Source organism: Lathamus discolor, chromosome 5, assembly GCF_037157495.1.
Source record: "Lathamus discolor isolate bLatDis1 chromosome 5, bLatDis1.hap1, whole genome shotgun sequence".
Taxonomy (NCBI): Eukaryota; Metazoa; Chordata; class Aves; order Psittaciformes; family Psittacidae; genus Lathamus; species Lathamus discolor.
In genome coordinates this window covers 121,284,388-121,305,279 of record NC_088888.1, presented here as the reverse complement: position 1 = coordinate 121,305,279, position 20,892 = coordinate 121,284,388, and the positions used below count along the sequence as shown (strand labels likewise).

At 43.7% G+C, this 20,892-nt stretch overlaps 1 long non-coding RNA gene across 3 annotated transcripts in view; it reads left to right on the top strand.

The window, feature by feature from the left end:
* Nucleotides 1-20,892, top strand: part of LOC136015849 (uncharacterized) — a 39,738-nt gene that overhangs the window by 12,490 nt on the left and 6,356 nt on the right. For 2 of the 3 annotated variants that reach the window (XR_010613375.1, XR_010613374.1), the window contains exons 3-6: nucleotides 3,994-4,111; nucleotides 5,226-5,374; nucleotides 11,274-11,443; nucleotides 18,736-19,135. This is a non-coding gene — a long non-coding RNA (uncharacterized LOC136015849). Of the gene's footprint in view, nucleotides 1-3,993; nucleotides 4,112-5,225; nucleotides 5,375-11,273; nucleotides 11,444-18,735; nucleotides 19,136-20,892 lie in introns of those variants that run through there. The other variant, XR_010613376.1, reaches the window with a different exon arrangement.

The following is a 20,892-nucleotide window of genomic DNA, read 5'->3' as shown; positions in this document are numbered from 1 at the left end:
CAGTTAGTTCTCAGAAAGCAGCAGCCCCGCCTTCAGGGCTGTGATTTCTATGAGTTAACAGAATATTTAGTCTTATTTCTCTAACAAAAGCACCCCCCTTCTCTGATATGACCTCTCTGTGTCAGAGATGTCAATGAAAGCCCTTTTTTGATTGCAGTTCTGCATTGGTTAAAAGGGGTTTTCAAATAATCTCCTTCCAGTAAGGAAAGGACAAAATGGTCCAATTTCCTCCTCTCACGTTTTGCCATGGGGAGGGGACTTCTTAGTTCTGTGCAGTGGGTCCAGGCAGACTTCTCTCTGGGACAGGTTCCCTGAGCAGCCCCTCTGCTGAGGCCCAGCAGCTGTTGCCTTTCTTGTTTGTTAGCGAGAGGATATTGAATGTTCTCCCTGCTGGTCCCTGAGCAGAATACATGCATAGTCAAACAGTCAGTAACTGAGGACGGTAGCTAAGGGGGTGAAAGGATGCTCTATTGATAAGGGTAAGAGGCATCTGCAGGCCTCGAGGGAAACTTGCCAAAACCTTTCTCTAGTGACTGCAAGGATTATCTAAAAATCAATAATGAAGGCAGTAACCAGGGGAAGGAAAAACACATCTTTGAGGAAAGCCAAATTCTGCTGGAGCAATCATGGCAGGATTTAGTGTAATTGTAAAGCAAATCAGATTGAGGGAAACTGTTTTAAAAGGGACCCTTAGCTGGCAAGAAGGACCATATGTTCTTTCTTATCTTTGCAGAAATACCCTACTTTCTTAGTGTATTGACTTATGCGAGTACCTGCCTTAGTCTGGACTTTCAGCATCTACAAATATAATTGTAATGAAAAGAATAAATTGCTCTAAATGAGAACGCTTCATGGGTTTAACCTCGTTTCACCTCTACTAGTCTGTAATGCGTGTCACCTTATTAACCTGTAACATACAGGAACGTTGGGATAAGTTTCCTGAAGTCAGAAGTGATCTGTGCTCATCATCTGTTGCTCTGTGTTTAGCAGATGGGCTGTAGTAACGATGTAAAATCTCTTCTCATGGCACTTTGAAATGCCAGTTTGGGGGGTGTGTGTGTGTGTTTTAACACTCCATCCTTCCAGAAAAGCAGTAATTGCTACTAATACTGAAATCTTATTTTGTCTGCGATGCTGTTTAAATCAGGAATCTCAGCTGTTGGACAGAACTCTTTAATTTTGTACTTTAACACTATCACATTGAAGCTGGGTAGGACTTCAGAAGCACTGACTCCTATTTCAGTTCTAGGGGCAAGATTTTCGCTGAACTTATTGCATTGCAGTGTCTAGGAGCATGGGCCTTCAGGCTCCCATGTGTTCAGATTGAACACATGAAAAGTACAGGAAATACTTCTACCTCCTAATAACCAGTGGCCTGTAAGGCGTATTTGCAGCCTTTTCAATGTCTGCTTTCATAGAAGTAATTGGGAGCCTTGGCCCCAGAGCTGCTTTGTAAATGGTTACACTTTGTGTTTTGAGGGTGTGGAAGTTAGGCATCTACATGCTGTTAAAAACCTGACAATTCATCTCACTTAAAAGGGCCAGGGAATTGTGTTAAGTTTTCTTCTTTTGTTTTCTTCCTTTATTCTTAAATGGTTGTGTGATACTGGGCAGCTCCATATCAAATCTAAAAGCTGCTGTCTTCTAGCTCTGGGCTCTTCCCAGACCTGTGCCATTTGCACTCTTTTCTTTCCTCTTGCCTCTATTTATTTGAAAGGTTATGAAATGAAACCGCTTTCAACCTTCCCTTAGCCTAATGCTTCCTATTTTGTCTCTTCCCTGGCTTGTCCTGTGCAATACAATAGTATTCGTATCTCCTTTTTAACTAACTCCTCACATGAAGTACTTCTCTTAAGTCCAGACTAATAAGAAAAGTGATTCTTCTAAATATAGGTAATAAAATGGATCTAATCTAAGACAAATGTCTGGTTTTTACAAATGTGTTGCATTATATCACATTTTTCATGCTGAACTTTGTATCTTTGATTTTACAAAAGTGTGTATCTATAGATATACCTTTAAACTTTGCATGTCATCAAGGCTAGGTTTACAGGCCCACAGTTGACTGTGCCATGTTCTCCTTTGCTGCTTAAATATAGATGCAATAATTTGCATCTCTCATCATGTTATACTACCTCCCAGTTATTGTCACTGTTTACTCCTGGATCTGTAACTTCATATGGCAGTTCTAGAAGTCTGGGATGGAGATTGCCTAGCGCTTGCTTTTAAAAGCATGTAAGATCTTTAGGTTTTGTGTCTACCTGGGACATGGTATATGTTCCCTCTCTGGCCTTTGTCCCACTTACTGCCATTATCCATATATCCATATAGATGGTCATGTGGGATTTGAAGGTTTTATCTTAATTTAGAAACATGCTTTTCTTTATTTCCATTGTTTATCTGTGATCTCTGCTTAGTTCTATTCCTTCCACTCTGGTTTCGATCTACTTTCCTTGAGCTGATGTATTAAAAGTGCAAAGAGCATATTTCTATCTTCTTTTCAGTGTGCTTGGGGGATCTAATCCGTCTTTACTGCTGGAAAGTTTTTTATTATCACACTCCTTATCACTTTAAGTGACATAAACTCATCACTTTATCATCAGTATGTCTCTGTGCCTTCTGAACACCTGATATTTAGGGTGTTTTTTGCCAACATGGTTATTGATTCCATTTGGTCTGGACGCTTTTTATTCTCTTATTGAGGGTACAAGCTTGACATTATGGGGAATTTTTATTCCAGGAAATTCCAGGCTTTCCACTTGTGACTGTAGAAATCCTTTACATTATGTTATAGACATCAGGTGCATTGATTTCCTCCTTGATTGCAGACCTGTATGTAATGTATCCTTCATTTTAACTATTCATATTCCTTAATTTCGCATTGAAGGACTAAATTGCACATAGGTCTTTGAAGCCAGACAGCTGAAGAGAAAATTAACTCAGATTTACAAGCACAGAAGTGTACCCCTCAATGTTTGATACAGGGTTTGATACTGCTGGCCTCAAGGATGTGTTCTTAAAATCTATTTAAGGAAGCCTTAAAAATGCCTTTTTGTTTATTGAAAACCATGTTGCTACAGGTATGTTCTGAATCTGGACTTTGGCATTTCCCTAATAGCAAGACTTTTAATAAAGCTCTGATTAAGAGGTACTGTTCCTATTAAAAGGTGCTGTTCTTAATTCCTTTTATTCTTCCCTCGGAGGAATTAGTCACACTGCAGTATTTTTGTGGATCAGAAGGTAAAATCACTGATAAAATCAGTGTGGAATAATGGATAAGTTCTTATTAAAATCTATTATACTGTGCCTATAAGGCTTATTTGTAATAAGAATTTTTTTTTTCTGCCTTAATTGCTTGGATTATAAACTCTTGGGATCTGTTTTTACACTACATAGTTCCCAGCACAGCTTCAGGCTCAGTGGTCATGAGCTACTTCTGCTATGTAGATGCAACTGATCATGGTAAATTTGTCACATGCAAACCTTTCCCATACAGCAATGATAATTTGGATTCAGAGTCCAGAAACATAATGTAATTTGGCATATTTTCTGGACAGAAGTGAGCAGGAGCCCAGTCCCACTCAGGGGACTGTCACAAGTGCAAGACCTTCTGGGCTATCTTATTTAAGGAAGCAGAAGTTGGTTTTTGGATGATGATCCACTGAAGATCATGGCAAACCGCTTGATTTGTTCTCTGAAGAAGTACTCCTTTCCTTCTGCTGGCTAACACTGCGCTACTGAGTGCTTATAATAATATAAATCATACTTCTCCACTTTAGCATTCGCAGCTCCAAGATGATTCCCTTAGCGTGCTAATCCTAATGTTATATGTTGTGAGCATTACTGCAGTTATTGCTTTTCCTAATACAGATGAACCTCTAGACAAAGTCTTGGAAGGGATATGCAAAAAATGCAAGTGCCTTGCTCTCTATTCCCTAAAATGCTGTTTAACAGTCTTTTCAGTATCAAAACTTACATCTTTTATTTTCTCAGCTGCCCTGGAAACTGCTTTTTATCATTTCTTTTGAGTATGAGAAGCAAGCTCTCTGCAGTGAGATGGATCAAACTTCAAACTATGAAGAGCTCCCTAATTGAAGACAGTGCTTGTCAGGTATAATGTGGGTAGTTTTTTCCTGTTTCTGGCAATGTCTTTGAAGCAGGTTATGAAAACTCATATACTCGTGGTAGATAGGTGGCTTTTCCAGGTGAGTCCACTCAACTTCTATGGAATCTAAAATATTTCATTCAGAGTAGATCTAAATGAGTAAGTTTAAATGAATACTCCTAACTTCCTCTAACCCCTGCTGCTTTTATTGCTAAGTGTAAGATATCACAAGTGAAAAGAGAGTTGGGGATGAATTTCTCGTGCGTATGAATGTAGGCAGTACGCAAGCATGTGATGGAGTTTCTTCCTGAGTCTGCAAAAGGGCAGCCTTGAAGCCTCTGCTGTTGGTTAGAGCTTTCACATGATGCCACACAGTTAAAGCTACTATTTTTTACCTTGTATTAAGCACAGGCAGCTCAAAGGTAGCAAAAATCAGAGGCTTCTTACCCTGCTCCATAGGAAAACATGAATAGAACCAATCATCAGCATTGTTAACTCCCATGGACAATTACTCAAACCCTCTGTTCTAGGGGAGTTTGCTATTTGTGACACAATCAATAACTCACTGTTGATTTAAAGAATAGATAGAGCCATCAGCAAGGTAAAAAATGGTGTGCCAGAAGGACTCTTAGCATCCTTCCTTTTCTCTATAGCTCAGCGAAGTTTGCTCTCTCACCTAAGTGCTATTTTGAGATGATGCTTTCTCCTGTCCCATTCTCATCCTTTAATTGCCCTATAGCTAGTAAGTAATAGTTTGCCATTTAAGGTTTTGGAGATGAGAGAAAGGTTATTGTAATTGCATAATGTTGAACTAGGCATAACATGTTCTCCTTCCCTTGTGTGTTGCAAGAAGTGTGACTAGATTGAACACAGAAACTGGAAGTAGTACTGGGTATTTCTCATCCTGGGTTGGAGGCTAAATGTTAAATATCAGTTAAAGCCCTTAAATCACAGAACCATCGAATTGCTTAGGTTGGAAAAGATCTTTTAGATCATTTATCAATAGAAAATCATCTCTGTGGAGAGTATAAATTATGGTTCCATGAGACACATTGGATTTATTATTCTCCTTCTGATGAAAATCTTTATTGATCTCCTGCTATTTCTGTTTTAATTGAAGGCAAACTGTGCACTTTCTGCTCAGAAGAATCTAAGGGAGACAAAAAGAGGTTACTTGAAAATCCAAAGATCAAAAGGGAAGGTGAAGATTGAAAGAAAGATAAAGCCAAAGTTTTTTCCATTAAACTAATTGTAATGGAATTGTGGCTGGTAAATATGCTTTGTGCTCTTCCGAGAAATAGCAAGCAGGGACATGCACTCACATGCTGCTCGGGCCACATTTGAAGAGTGTAATTCTATTAATTTCATGCTTCTGACTTTTACTGGTACAAACTGAAATCTATAAAAGCTCCATAAGACCAAATAAATCTGAGGCTGTTTGTTAGTCACAAAAAACAAGACTGCATAAAAATCAACTTCATTCTGCTGATGCTTCTTCATTTTGGTTTGCTTTGCTTCTATGGACTCTCTGCATCTGTTACAAAAATCCTGCTGCTTCCCTCACCTTCTCTTAAAAAATTAAGAGTTACTTTTCCTCTTTTGCTCTTCTGCCTGTCATCTGTTGAAGTGGAAGATGCTGGCAAGTTGATAGAGGAACCAGCAGGCAGAGAACGTAGAAGTACTTAAACCTCTCTTTTCTCTGTGAGCTGGTTTCAGGAGGCCTTTGACCATGTTCTCTAGAGTGTTTTGAGATACAGAGACATATGTGGCTGTAAGAAATGCCCAGTCATGAGGGAGGCATTTTGAACATTTGAGTTGCCTGGAGGGGAGTATTCACTCCCTGCCTTAGGGACTAAAGCTTATATTTTTTTGTCAAGATCTCAGAAGGGTTACCCATAGCGTAATGGTGCAGGGATCGTGTTGAGGACATGCTGAAATGAGCAGAGTTACACACGCGCACCTGCTTCTGGGTGAGCAGATGTTAGTGGAAGGTTACGAAGGCTGGAGAGCGGTTTTCGAAAGCATATAGGTGATTGCAGACTACAAGCCACCTAAATGCTTTAGAAACCCTGCCGTGATTTTTTGTTCCCAATTACAGTCCAATGCACCAATGGATTTGGTGGATAGATTATGAATCTGTGCACCACAGGAGCTATGCAGCTTCCAAGTCTGTTTCCTTATCAATAAAAGGAAAAAGAGATTGTTGGACTTTTTTTCCCCTGTTACTCAAGGAATGCTTTGTGGAGAAAAAGGCTTACTACTAGGTGTATATCTGTAAAATTCAGTGTTCAGAAGTTTTACTTCTGGTGTTACTAGGGAGGCTAATTTGAAACCAAATCCAAGTTAGTTGCCCACTTCAAAGGCCCCCTTAAAAAGACCCACAGCTGAAGCACTTCATGGTTCAGACTGTCCAAACTGCAAAGAGGATCTGAAGCAGCAATGCAAGAGAGACCAGATGCAGAAAAGGGCTGTGGAACTGGAAGCTGAACTCAAAAGATGCTAACATGAGATATCTTTAGACCAAGAGAATGGAGAGGTCTGCTTTTCTTTTGCCTTTCAGATGTAGAGGATTGTGCCTTCTCTTTTTAATTTCCTGTGCCTGTTGTCAGTGTACATTAGAGAGTGTTTCGTGACGGGGAACTCTAAGCAGAAATGGCTATATTCAGTTCTATATGGAGCCACTCATCCCTTCTATGTGGAGTCATTCATCCCTTCTATATGGACAATATGGAGTCATTCATCCCTTCTATATGGACTATATGGAGTCATTCTCCTGTCTATGACAACCACGTCTTTTCTAACTATCTTTGAGGCAAGGAGAAGGGGTAAGAAAGAACCTGTAGTATTGATAGTATAGATTATGTCTGCTGGTCATTTTGTTTTGCTGTTTTAGTGGATACTCTCAAAGCATTACACAGAGCTGCTTGTCAACATTTTCACTTCTTGTTGACGTTAGTGGTTACAAAAGGCTCATAGTTCATTATTTGTTACTTGGAATAATCCCACTAAGTCTGTCTTATGCTATAAATCCCATCTTCAAACATTTCTCAAGGAATAGGTGAAAGTTAGTGAAAGTGAAGTGAAAGTTAGATTTCTGTTGTGATTGTGTGCTTTTACACCATTAAGATAATATCCATAACACTGAGTCTTTCTGCACAGTTGGTGCCTGCTTTGTTTGCACTTCTCAAACTCAGAAAAATGAGTATATAACATGAGGCTTAACCATTCTTTCTCCCTGCGCTGTCTTCCTCTTTCCACACTCTTGACCTTGAGCCCTGTGCCAGAAGCAGGACCTCCTGCTCGCCCTTTGCTGTCACTGCTATCAGCAGATTGCCACCTGCTGGATGCCCTCCACAGTGTCCTTGGTCTGAACTTGGAGGCTTTACCTGCATCTCCATCAGCAGTGGTGGCAGGCTGGAGAGGGGAGCTCAGTGCAACAACCTGGTGTTTGATCTGCGTGTTTCAAGGGTTTTGCTTTTTGACCAGCCCTGTAGTCCTCAGGACCAGCCACCCAGTGATGGCTGGGATGCATCTTTTGATTGACTTGGTCCAAAGGGAATCTACTAGTGTGGGGTTTTTCAGTGATATGAACCACAGTGCAAGATGCATGGACAATTGAAATCATAGAATCACAGAATGGTTTGGGTTGGAATCAATCTTAAAGCTCATCTAGTTCCAACCCCCTGCCACAGGCAGGGACCCCTTCCACTGGAGCAGCTTGCTCCAAGCCCCTGTGTCCAACCTGGCCTTGAACACTGCCAGGGATGGGGCAGCCACAGCTTCTCTGGGCACCCTGTGCCAGTGCCTCAGCACCCTCACAGGGAAGAGCTTCTGCCAAAGAGCTCATCTCAGTCTCCCCTCTGTCAGGTTAAAGCCATTCCCCTTGGCCTGTCCTCCAGGCCTGCCTTGTGAAGATTGCTCTGAAGACAGCCAATCTTCCAGGCTTCCTCTGCTAACACTGCCCTGTCTCTCCCCAGGAATGTCCTAGTTACTGCTTCTGCATCTGTGAAGCCTTTTTGCCCAGTATTTTGTTGAGTGTCGGGAATGTGGATGAATATAATTTCCACTTTATGGATGGAGAAGTGAGAAAGCCACTGTCCTGCGCACTCACCAGTGGTCAGAAAGAGAAGACTGAATCCTGTTTTCCTGCTGAATAGCTTCTGTGAGCAAGCAGTCTCTATATTCACTGCTTTAAGCTTTGTATACCAGCTCCCTGCTCAGCATACAGAGAATTCATAACTCTTTGACGTGTCTGTTCTTTTCCCCATAGCTGTTAGATGCACTCTTGAGAAGGAAAGAATAAAAGAAGGGAACAACACTCTTAATGTCTGGCAGTTAGACAATATTAATTATACATGTATCTGTGTATTTAGAAACTCGATAGAATTCTTTTCTTTCTCAGAGATCCAGGAGAACAGCTTGTTCTGTAAAAGGTGTTTTCTAACTATAGACAGGTATCAATTCCTCTATTGACTGAATTGATTCCTTCCTCTGCTAATGCATCTACTGTCCTGCCACCTCCTGATGAGGTGACTGACATATAACATCGCAGCTTTGATAGAGGGGATGAAGAAAACTGTTTTGTTCACAATGCTGTCACTGTACAACCACTGCCCATTGGTGCTTTGAAGCAACCAGTTGCCTTCATCATCCTAAAAGCTCCCTGACACCTGTCACTTAAATAGCATTCCATTCCATATTCTGTTTTTCCACAGGCTAAATGTATTATGAGAATAAAGGCAGCCTGTCTTGGATATTCACCAATGTTTTTTGCCTCTGACCACAAACTTAATTTGTTCAAAAGCTGATGAGCTTTATGTCTTTGTGGGGACCCACACACTAAAATGAACTCCAGGCTCTCCTTGTCTAGGAAGCATTTGCCAGAGCTGATTATGCCATGAAAGGATTTGGGAGGAATTTAAGTGCAGGTGAGCTCTAGTCTTTACATTGCGGTTGCTCCTTAAGGGAATGGCTTGAACAAGTGTAAAGTCAGTCTTGGATTTTTAAACATAGGCTTGGAATTTCTTATTTTAAAGGTATTCAGAGGGTTGCAGATACTTTTAAATCATCACAGTAGGATGATCCAGTGTCATGGTCTTTAAATGATACAGAAAATCAGTATACCTCTTGGCCAGAGTATGCCCCTTCAGTGCTGGGGAATAGGGAAGTTGGGAAAGAATCCTAATGGAGAGACAAAAGAGAACTAATGAAGAGCTACAGTATCCAGTGACCTGCAGTTGGGAGATGGGAGAGCACCCTGGGCATGAAACCTTCCTGTACATCTGGAGAAAGATGGGTCTGTTGTATTCTGCATAGCTGGGAAAGAGGAGAAGCACTCAGCTTTATAGCATGGTTCATGGTGTCTGCCAGCAGCTTCCTCCTCCAGAATGTAATTAGCATTGGGCTTGAACAGACCCAGGGATGGGGGAACATATACGTGATTTCATTAATATTAATGAAGTTTCCCAAGAAAAGCTCTGCATGTTGACAAGATAATGCACAGCTTTGATACAGCCACTTTCCAGAGCTGGCAGGGATTCTGGAGTCTTCCTTGTGAGAAATGCCCAGCTATAAACTTATTTTCAGCGTTTAAAATGACTTCTCAGAGAGGTGCAGGTGAAATTAGATTTTAGATTGGATATAAGGAGGAAATTCTTTCCTGTTAGGGTGCTGAGGCACTGGAATGGGTTGCCCAGGGAGGTTGTGAATGCTCCATCCCTGGCAGTGTTCAAGGCCAGGTCGGACAGAGCCTTGGGTGACATGGTTTAGTGTGAGGTGTCCCTGCCCATGGCGGGGGGGTTGGAACAAGGTGATCTTGAGGTCCTTTCCAACCCTAACTATTCTATGGTTCTAAATCCTGATCCTTGTTTCAGTCAGAGCACCCCCTGCTCTTACTAGGACCCAGCTTCCCACCTCTCTATTCCAAATCAGTGCTCAGGCTCTTGGGGCTGAGTAGAGAACATTTGAGCTGCTTTTTCCAAGTGAACATGGAGCATGTGGCATCTTTCCCCTCTGCTGAGGGTGAGGAAAGCAAGTGCCTGGAAAACATAGGGTTAAAATACTTTTAACTTAACTTGGGTCTAAGATAGAGAACAATGTTTGTGTTGTAAGTCTGTGGTATGATAACAGAATTTAGCAGTCTTACTAACATGAGTGAATTACTACTTTCCATCCTTCTAATGAGTGAATTCTTTCTTACCATCCTACTTATCAGTTTGGAGACAGTGCCTCCCAAACATCTGCTAGCTTGGGATACTCCTTGTCTGCCCATCCTGTTCTGTTTGCAATGAATTTTGTATGAAGGTCACACTGTACTAAATCTTTGCCAGCTATCAAAAACTTACAGATAGGGCTGGTTTCAGCTGGTTTTGTGATTAGTGGGGCATCCAACTGTGCCAAAGGTGAAAAGTGCACCGTGAGGAAGACTGCTTACTTCATCTTGAAGACCCCTGCCCACATGAGGAAGACTGCTTACTTCATCCTCAAGACCCCTGCCCACGACCATTGGAGGGCAGTGTGCAAGCGCCAAAAGGGAGGAGACTTATGATAACGAGTACCTAAACTAATTGTAATAGCCCCGCTGCTCTCTCAGGAACCTAATGAATATGCATGTTTGTGTGTTATAAATATCTGCTTGCTTAACCCCTCAGTGTGCAAGTTAGGAGGAGCGATCCCCCTTGCACCCGGTGCCATAATAAACATACCTGCTTTATAACTCTGAGTAGTAGAGTCTCATTTCATGCCTCAAGGGAGCTTGTGAGTTAAGGTGGAGGACTCAAGAGCCTGTCTGAAATGGAAGAGTGAAAATCCAAGCTCAAAAGGACAAGGAAAAGGACAAAGCAAAAATCTCAGTTCTGGAAAATGAGAAGGTGCTTATCATAGGAAATGTGGATGTGCTGGTGGATGTATGCCAGTGTACAGCAGTTTGCTTTCCAGTCCCTAGGCTTACTCTGAAGTGTTTTGACTTTTACAACATATGAAAGAAAGGTGGCTTGTTGCTTGTTTCCTGTACTCGGGAGAGATGAAAAAGGGAAAGGGGGAAAGTTTTGCACTATTGGAGCTGCAGGGGGTAGGGGGCTTCCCTTAATTTCCATTAGAATTGAATGCAAACAGCTTTAGCTTTGTATAATAAAAAATAACTAATGTGATCTTTTGGCATTTCTATTAGGAAAGAAGCATAGGACCTCAACTGTGAAATGCATTTGTTACAGCGCAAAGAGAATCACTATGTTGCTGGGAATGAAGATACAGTCTTCCTGGTAAAACACTGGGGGAAACAGTTAAGACATCTCCTCACATCCTGAGAAGTGAATTCTTGCTGTTCCTATAAAGTCAAAGGTAAGGATCTAGCTGGGAAAAAAGGTGCTTGGAAATGTGTTGCTGAGTACTTTTCTGCCATGTATCCCTCTTTCATCAAGCTGGGATCGAGGCCTGATCAGCAGTTGGTCACTGAACCTGCCTCATTGCAAAGTGGAAGGCTTTAGCTGAGATATTCCAAGAATCATAGAATCATAGACTCATAGAATAGTTAGGGTTGGAAAGGACCTCAAGATCATCCAGTTCCACCCCCCCTGCAAGATGTTAAACAAGTCCATCCATCAAATTGATATCTCTCCAATTTAGAGAGAAGGATGTCGTGTGGGACAGTGTCAAACGCTTTGCACAAGTCCAGGTAGATGACATCAACTGCTTTACCCTTGTCCATCAGTTCAGTAGCCCCATCATAGAAGGCCGCCAAATTGGTCAGGCAGGATTTCCCCTTAGTGAAGCCATGCTGGCTGTCACCAAACACCTTGTTGTTTTTCATGTGCCTTAGCATGCCTTCCAGGAGAATGTGCTACAAGATTTTGCCAGGCACAGAGGTGAGACTGACTGGTCTGTAATTCCCCGGGTCTTCCATTTTCCCCTTCTTGAAAATGGGGGTTATATTTCCCTTTTTCCAGTCATCGGGAACTTCACCTGACTGCCAGGATTTTTCAAATATGATGGCCAGTGGCTTAGCAACTTCATTCACCAGCTCCTTCAGGACCCACGGATGGATTCCATCAGGTCCCACGGACTTGTGTGCGTTCAGATTTTGAAGATGGTCTCGAACCAGATCCTCTCCTACAGTGGGCCCAAGGTCTTCATTCTCACAGTCCCTGCATCTACCTTCTAAGAACTGGGTGATGCAGTCAGAGCCTTTGCCAGTGAAGACCGAGGCGAAGAAGTCATTCAGAACCTCAGCCTTCTCCAAATCCTGTGTAGCCAGTTCTCCCGAAAGCTTCCTCAGGGGGCCTATGTTGTCCCTAGTCTGTTTTTTGTTTGCTACGTACCTGTAGAATCCCTTCCTGTTATCCTTAACATCCCTGGCTAGGTTTAATTCTAACTGGGCCTTAGCCTTCCTAACCTGGTCCCTAGCTTCCTGGACCACATCCCTGTACTCTACCCAGGCTGCCTGTCCTTGCTTCCATTTTGTATAAGCCTCTTTTTTCCTTTGAATTTTCGTCAGCAGCTCCTTTTCCATCCAAGGGGGTCTCCTGGCCCTCCTGCTGCACTTCCTTCTAGTTGGGATGCAGCACTCCTGAGCTTGTAGCAGGTGATCCTTGAATATCAACCAACAGTCTTGGGCCCCCCCTGCCCTCCAGGGCTGTATCCCATGGAACCTTACTAAGCAGGCTCCTGAAGAGACCAAAGTCTGCTCTTTTGAAGTCCAGGGGAGTGAGCTTGCTACACGCTCTTCTCACTGCCCTGAGGATCTCAAATTCGACCATCTCGTGATCGCTGCATCCAAGGCTGCCCTGGAGCATCACATTCTCAACAAGCCCTTCCCTGTTGGTGAGCACGAGGTCAACCATGGTACCTCTCCTTGTCGGCTCCTCTATTACTTGCAGAAGGAAGTTGTCTTCCACACAATCGAGGAACCTCCTGGATTGCTTGTGCTGTGCAGTGCCATCGTTCCAACAGATGTCAGGGTGGTTGAAATCCCCCATGAGAACAAGGGCCTGCAAGCGTGAGGCTTTTCCTATCTGTCTGTGGAGTGCTTCCTCCACAGGTTCTCCTTGATCAGGTGGCCTGTAACAGATCCCCACAGTAATGTCTCCCACAGCTGTTCTCCCTTTAACCCTGACCCACAAACTCTCTGTAAACTGCTCACCTGTCCCCAGACAGAGTTCCATACTCTCCAGCATATCCCTAACATAAAGGGCAACTCCCCCTCCCCGCCTGCCAGGCCTGTCCTTTCTAAAGAGCCTGTAACCTTCCATTCCAACACTCCAGTCATAGGAGCCATCCCACCATGTTTCTGTGATGCCTATTATATCATACCCCCATAGATGTGCACACATCTCTAATTCCTCTCGTTTGTTCCCCATGCTACGTGCGTTTGTATAGAGGCATCTGAGACGAGCTCCAGTTGAAGCCAGCTCGTTGGCTGGAGCAGCCGGAATATATAGAATAGTCAGGGTTGGAAAGTCAGGGTTGGAAAGGACCTCAAGATCATCCAGTTCCAACTCCCCTGCCATAGGCAGGGACACCTCACACTAAACCATGTCACACAAGGCTCTGTCCAACCTGGCCTTGAACACTGCCAGGGATGGAGCATTCACAACCTCCCTGGGCAACCCATTCCAGTGCCTCAGCACCCTCACAGTAAAGAACTTCTTCCTTATATCCAATCTAAACTTCCCCTGTTTAAGTTTGAACCCGTTACCCCTTGTCCTGTCACTACAGTCCCTGATGAAGAGTCCCTCCCCAGCATCCTTATAACCCTCCTTCAGGTACTGGAAGGCTGCTCTGAGGTCTCCACGCAGCCTTCTCTTCTCCAGGCTGAACAGCCCCAACTTCCTCAGCCTGTCTTCATACAGGAGGTACTCCAGCCCCTGATCATCCTCGTGACCTCCTCTGGACTTGTTCCAACAGCTCCATAAAAAAGTTAGCTTCACTTTCCTGCCTGCAGCTCCCCAGTGCTGCAGGTATCATCAGAGCTGTGCTTGAGGAAAACATGGAACAGCTGTGTTGACCTTTAGCAAGTGCCTTGAAGTCTGTAGCGCTGTCCCAGACACACTGTAATACGTTTGTACCAGGGTTTCCTGATTCTAAGTGCAGTGAGATATGGCCTAAAATGACCCATTGTTATAACAGTGACAACAGCTGCTGGGGTAAAAATCACGTTATTTCCTTTGGAAAGAAAAGAGTTCTATTTTTAATAATTTTCTCCTTAATCTTTCCATTCCATTCTAGCAGTGTTTATGGTACCGAGTACAATACTTCTTGTTATGACTGTTCTTTGTGTGACTGGGACCTAAGCAGACATTCTGCAGCAAAATGTCTGAGAGACAGAGCCTAAAGTGCTTGTGCTGCAGGAAGTGCTAAACAAACCCCCACTCAATCTCCTCCCACCCCCAAACACACCCGAAACCCAAACAATCCAAACAAAAAACCTTACAGACACTGTCATCATTCCCATGGGGAATGTTATTGTATCCTTTGGATTGCAGCTTGCGTATCTATTCCTTAGGATTCTTTCTTTAAAAGGGGTAATTTCGTCTTTGAAAATCTGACTCCCTCCAGAACTGAGAGTCTTGATTTTGGTTCTTAAAAGGGCATTAAAGAAGATCTGCCATTAGCAACGTGTTTTGCTGTTCTGATTGTGAGTGGTTGGCAGGGTTTCTGTTTCCCTTTTCCTGCTCTCCTGTACAGCCAGTGGACCCTGCGATTGTGCAGCACCCTCATCTTTAGGGAGGTTTTCATGCACATATTAGGCTGGTGTTACTGCTGGAAAAAGCTCTTTCCTACTGTTCTCATTTCTCCTTTGTGATGGCACGAGCAGCACAGTAAGTAAGGGAGCACATCAGCAAACTAAACTGAGTGAAACTTGTAGAAGTTTGAAAGGCTTAAACTGATTTCAGGAGTGGGGGAAGATAGAAGAAAACCTTTAATTCCTGTTCATCTCCCCACCTTTGTCAGTCTGGGTTGGGTGGATGTTGTCCACCAAAGGGTTTTGACCAGTTTTACAGGGCAGGCTCGGTTGGTTGGTAGCACCTCAAAAATGGAACATTCATTTCATTCCACAGACACATCTCACAGCGGGGATACTGTTTTCTTTTAAACTAAGTATGTTTCACAGGTGAACAGTGCTGACCTAAGCTGCGGCCTAACATGGGGTTTGGCACACAGGTGAAGAACCAGAGTTGCTGGTTCTTCATTAGTGTGAGGAGGGCAAGCAGTACATTTTGGTACTGCACTGTCAGTGAGGTGTCTAAAAGAGAAGTAGCTGTTAGAATCATAGAATAGAGTCATAGAATGGTTTGGGTTGGAAAGGACCTTAAGATCATCCAGTTCTGACCCCCCTGCCATGGGCAGGGACACCTCACACTAAACCATCTCACCCAAGGCTCTGTCCAACCTGGCCTTGAACACTGCCAGGGATGGAGCACTCACAACCTCCCTGGGCAGCCCGTTCCAGTGCCTCACCACCCTAACAGGAAAGAATTTCCTCCTTAGATCCAATCTAAACTTCCCCTGTTTCAGTTTTAACCCATTACCCCTTGTCCTGTCACTACAGTCCTTGACGAAGAGTCCCTCCCCAGCATCCCTGTAGGCCCCCTTCAGGTACTGGAAGGCTGCTCTGAGGTCTCCACGCAGCCTTCTCTTCTCCAGGCTGAACAGCCCCAACTTCCTCAGCCTGTCTTCATACGGGAGGTGCTCCAGTCCCCTGATCATCCTCGTGGCCTCCTCTGGACTTGTTCCAGCAGTTCCATGTCCTTTTTATGTTGAGGACACCAGAACTGCACACAATGCTCCAGGTGAGGTCTCACAAGAGCAGAGTAGAGGGGCAGGATCACCTCCTTCGCCCTGCTGGTCACGCTCCTTTTGATGCAGCCCAGGATACGGTTGGTTTCTGGGCTGTGAGCGCACACTGCAGCCGGCTCATGTTCATTTTCTCATCGACCAGCACCCCCAAGTCCTTCTCTGCAGGGCCGCTCTGAATCTCTTCTCTGCCCAGTCTGTAGCTGTGCCTGGCATTGCTCTGACCCAGGTGTAGGACCTTGCACTTGTCGTGGTTGAACTTCATAAGGTTGGCATCAGCCCACCTCACAAGCGTGTCAAGGTCCCTCTGGATGGCATCCCTTCCCTCCAGCGTATCAACCGGACCACACAGCTTGGTGTCATCGGCAAACTTGCTGAGGGCACACTCAATCCCACTGTCCAGGTCAGCGATGAAGATGTTAAACAAGACCGGTCCCAACACCGATCCCTGAGGGACACCACTCGTTACCGGTCTGCAGCCGGACATCGAGCCATTGACCACAACTCTTTGTGTGGGGCCGTCCAGCCAGTTCTTTATCCACCGAGTGGTCCATCCATCAAATTGATGTCTCTCCAATTTAGAGAGAAGGATGTGGTGTGGGACAGTGTCGAATGCTTTGCACAAGTCCAGGTAGATGACATCAACTGCTCTACCCCTGTCCATCAGTTCTGTAGCCCCATCATAGAAGGCCACCAGATTGGTCAGGCAGGATTTCCCCTTAGTGAAGCCATGCTGGCTGTCACCAAGCACCTTGTTGGTATTCATAATCAAGCAACTTTTTCCTAGTTACCCTTTATATGTAGTTGAATATTACCGTATCTACTGCCTCAGCAATGCTGAATGTGTCAATGACTGTGAGTATTCTTTAGGTAATCCCATTTGGAAATAATGATGTCTCCAGCCAATGTGAAGTGGCATAATTGTGCAAGATCCCTGTGCTCTGTAACTTCAACCTTGGTGTACAGTGTTTTCTTTACTGTGTTAATGTATTAGCACCTCTTGTTTGACTGGTAAGAACAGAGAACAGTTTGCTTCTGGAGAAGGTGGATGGAGCTGCAGAAAGCCCTTGAGGAAGAGTCTGTCTCATGTAGCTTGGCCTCAGCTGCTCATGAGAATTCAATGAGACCACCAACTTCCCAGCAGGGACCAGTGGATGGATGTAGGGTCAGGTATGCACATTGTAGAAGCATCTTTGCCCGTGTTCAGAAACACGTACAATCACTGAGACAGCTTCATTCTTCCAGAACAGACTCATACTGTTGCCATGTATTTGGTGATTACTGGCTTCTGAAAGCAGCAGTGCAACCTGGCTGCCTCTCTTTTAAACAGCTTCACTATTTTATGCATGCACTTATATTATCCAGGGTGTACACAGCAGCTCTAGCTATTAGGATCAATTAGAAAAGTCTGGATACTCCTTTCAGAAGCTGTTTAGCTGGTTTAAAGCTGAAGGTTATTTCTGTGCAGCATGGAGCTGCCTTTCAGTGGGAAAGGGAGGAAAGGGACCTGTGTGAACAGGAGGGCCTGTGTGCTATAAGAGCAGTGTACTCGTTCTTAGCGTTAGAAACAAGCTGGAGCAGGCAAAAGGTACCCAACCAGCTACACAAGGAGAGTTAAACTCGGCCTCAGCCTCCTAGGCCTGAATTAAATTAGCATTAACAGAGTATGTAACAGAGGAGAAGGAAGGTTTCACCCAGAAACAACGTATGAATCTGGTTACCAAGCAAGGGATCTGGGAAGTTCTGAGTGAGGAGATGAAATGGACAAGGATTTAAAGGAAGTAACAGTATTTTCTAGTCCTTGAAGTGGGCAACTCGGAAATTTTCTGAGTTTTAAGTCTTAATTGCTCGATATCTCCTTTCTGACATTCACATGCTTCTGGTCTGCCTGCCCTGGGAAGCATCACAGTTTTGCATTACCACAAGCTCTATCAACCCGTTGATAGGTGAGGTTTAACAATGCCTATTTTGCAGTGGCGTGATAAGCAGGCGCTTTGTGCCAGTCAGACCAGCCTGGGCACTTTGTGCTGAGATTCTGCTGTGTAATATTTAGAGTTGCTTCTTTCCTTGGCCAAGTCTTGGAGTTCAAACCCCCAAAGTGGTTACTGTTCAGCAATACGTTAACCCACACCTCGCTGTTTGTGTGGCCCCTTCAGTATTAGATCTGAGACTAAGCTGTGATGGTCCCCTTGGCAATTCCAGGACCTTTAGGGATAAAGTTGTTACTGGACTGAGCTCCTCAGAGCAGAATTTAATCAGAATGCGACCCACATTAACAGCTCTAGGAGCTGATTTTGCTTTGTTTGCTTTTCTACTTAACTACAAATGTAGTTTGTTATCTCTCATCCATTTTAGAATATGCAGGATGGCACGAAATACACTTTACAAAGTATAGCAAGTTAACAGAAGCCCTTCATGAGAACTATGTGCATCTCTATGTGTGGAAGGCTATGTCAAAGAACAGAGTGATGATCTGAGTAATGGGGTAATGGGATGGTTTGTAACAGTTTATTATGCTGGCAGCTGGGGTTTCTTAGCTGTGTTTGTTAGGAGAGTGGTTACTTACTGTTAATTGGTGACCTGCTTAATCTTACTAACCTTCTTATTGTTAACCTCCCTAACTATTGTTAGTAATCAGCTTACTGTTAGTAAGCTCTACCTATTAGTAGCAAACATTGGGCTGTGCAAGTGTAAATATGCTTGATTTTAGTCCTGTTGACAACTGGCTTCCACAGTACCCTTTGTGTTCATCAAATTAAATATGGCCTCATTTACAGTCTTAAATATCAGAAAATAACAGCATTTCTTTTCCATAAACATCTGCCTTCTCTGTACTACAGACACTTGAGCATGCGGGGCATCTTCTCATATGGCTCATCCTGGGATGCAGTTGTGTGAGACACCGACAGTCACTGGCCAGCACTAAAAGGATGAAGTCCTGCTTGTCCCTGTCATCTCCTAACCTCACCCTCTCCTTTTGGCTGGGCTATTTTGGCACAGTGAAAGGGTCTGAAAAACAAGGAGGAAAAGAAAAGGATGGTGGAGGGCAGAGCTTGCGTTCTATGGGCACAAGAAGCTGTTTCAGCTGTCTACGAAAGGCTTCTTCTGAAGCATGCAGAGATGCCTGGTAAGACTGGATTGGAGGTTTAGTTCTGTGTGTTTGTGTACACTTAGCACAGTGGAAGCCTCTTAATGCTGTTAATCCTTCATACAACCCTAGCATCTAAAGCACTATCTCATGTCCTACAACTTTCCTCATATTTGTGCAGTCTGCCTTACTTGTGAGCCCTGATTTCTCTGCTGCTTCGTCTCACTGCTAGGCTTTTTTAGTGTACAGTAGGGATAGGAATATTTCTGGTACTATGTAAGTCTTAGTTTGCTCTGACATTCCTCAAATACCTGAAATTCCTATTGAAGAAAGAAGCAATTTGAGTTTTGCTGGAACATGCAAAGGCTTTTTTTTCCCCCTAAAGCCACATAATTATCAAAATCCACAACCAGAGATGTAAGGCTGAGATTCCACTGAAGGGTGAGGACAGCAGATCTCAAACCATGCCTAATTTCACCTGCATGTTAACGTTTGTAAGCACACAGCTGCCAGATCTTGTCATAATGAAGTGATTTGTATTCCTAGCCACATGTATTTTGAATACATACCTGATGTCTCACTTGAATTTGTTGGCAACTGTATAAACACACTTTCAGATACATATTGCAATACACATTTTGATCTGTACAGTGCCTATTATTTGTTAAGCTCAGGCACACATTTTGCTTTCTGCCATCCCAGCAGCCTGAGGATTCTAAATGGGGCTATAATGACTTTAAAACCAGTGATGACTTTATACGTTTTCTTCAGAAAGTTGGTCATTTTTTGGTTATTCTGTTCATTTGAAGTTGTCGAGGCAATCATTTTTCCCTTAAAGGAAAAGCGAACATAACCTCCAGCTTGCTGTTAGGGTCACGATGTACTGGAGAAGATGATTTCTAGAGAAAGTGGTATCACGCATACAAAGTACACTTGAGATACAGGTAAATTTGGAGGGCAACCAACACTTACCTGTAAGACAGAAACACCCCTCTGTGTGGCAAAGCTAAAGGTGTTACAGAACAGTCCCACAACAGCAACTCTCCCTGCTCCCATAGAGACTCACTGGGGTCCCCAGTTGGGTGTTGTGCTTTTGGAGCCTGTTCTTCAAAGCTGGATGCTGTTTTTAGAAGAAGTGTTGAGGTGGCAATTTCATGTTGGCTTTCAAAGTTGTCCTTGGCTTCCCTCAGCAATACCGCAACGTTGCATTACACCCACAAAACCCACAATATCTAAACCTTCTGGCTTCTTCGAAACACAGAAATATATGTAATTACATAGATATGTATGGAGTTAGAAACAGCTATAAACAGGCTTTATATATACAACTTGTCAATATGAACATTTCAGGACTGCATTCAGTGCAAGGCAGATGGGTGTGGGTGCTGAACGCTCACACGGGGCACTGCATCTGGCTGCAACTTAAAATCATTTGTATTTCTTTGTGGGCTTTGTACTTGTATTTGGTTCACTTGGCAGTGATACCCCCTTTCCTGTGGAATTTGCTGCTGCTAAAAACATATAATGTCTCTAAACATCAGTGAATGCAGATGGCTTATTACAGTGGAGGTCCTACAACCTTACAACCATTTTCAGCCTTGGCTTACCACATATTAGAGCCTTTCCATAGCAACTGCACTGCCTGTGAGCATTAAACTTCCAGAATCTGTATCCCTTTCCTAGGATGTGTATCCTCTACAAATCACATACACTTGCAAGCCAGTGCCTTGCAGCTACAAGCTAATGCTGACCCTTCAGACTGCCTGTAACATTGACCTTCTCCACCACGATGGATATGGCTACAGCTTATCTCAGTGGGAACCTGTGGTTGATGTGAGCAGGTACAACCAAGGCTCACATCCAGTGCCATGAGAATCCTTTAGGAACCCAGAATGGGATCTGCAGTGTT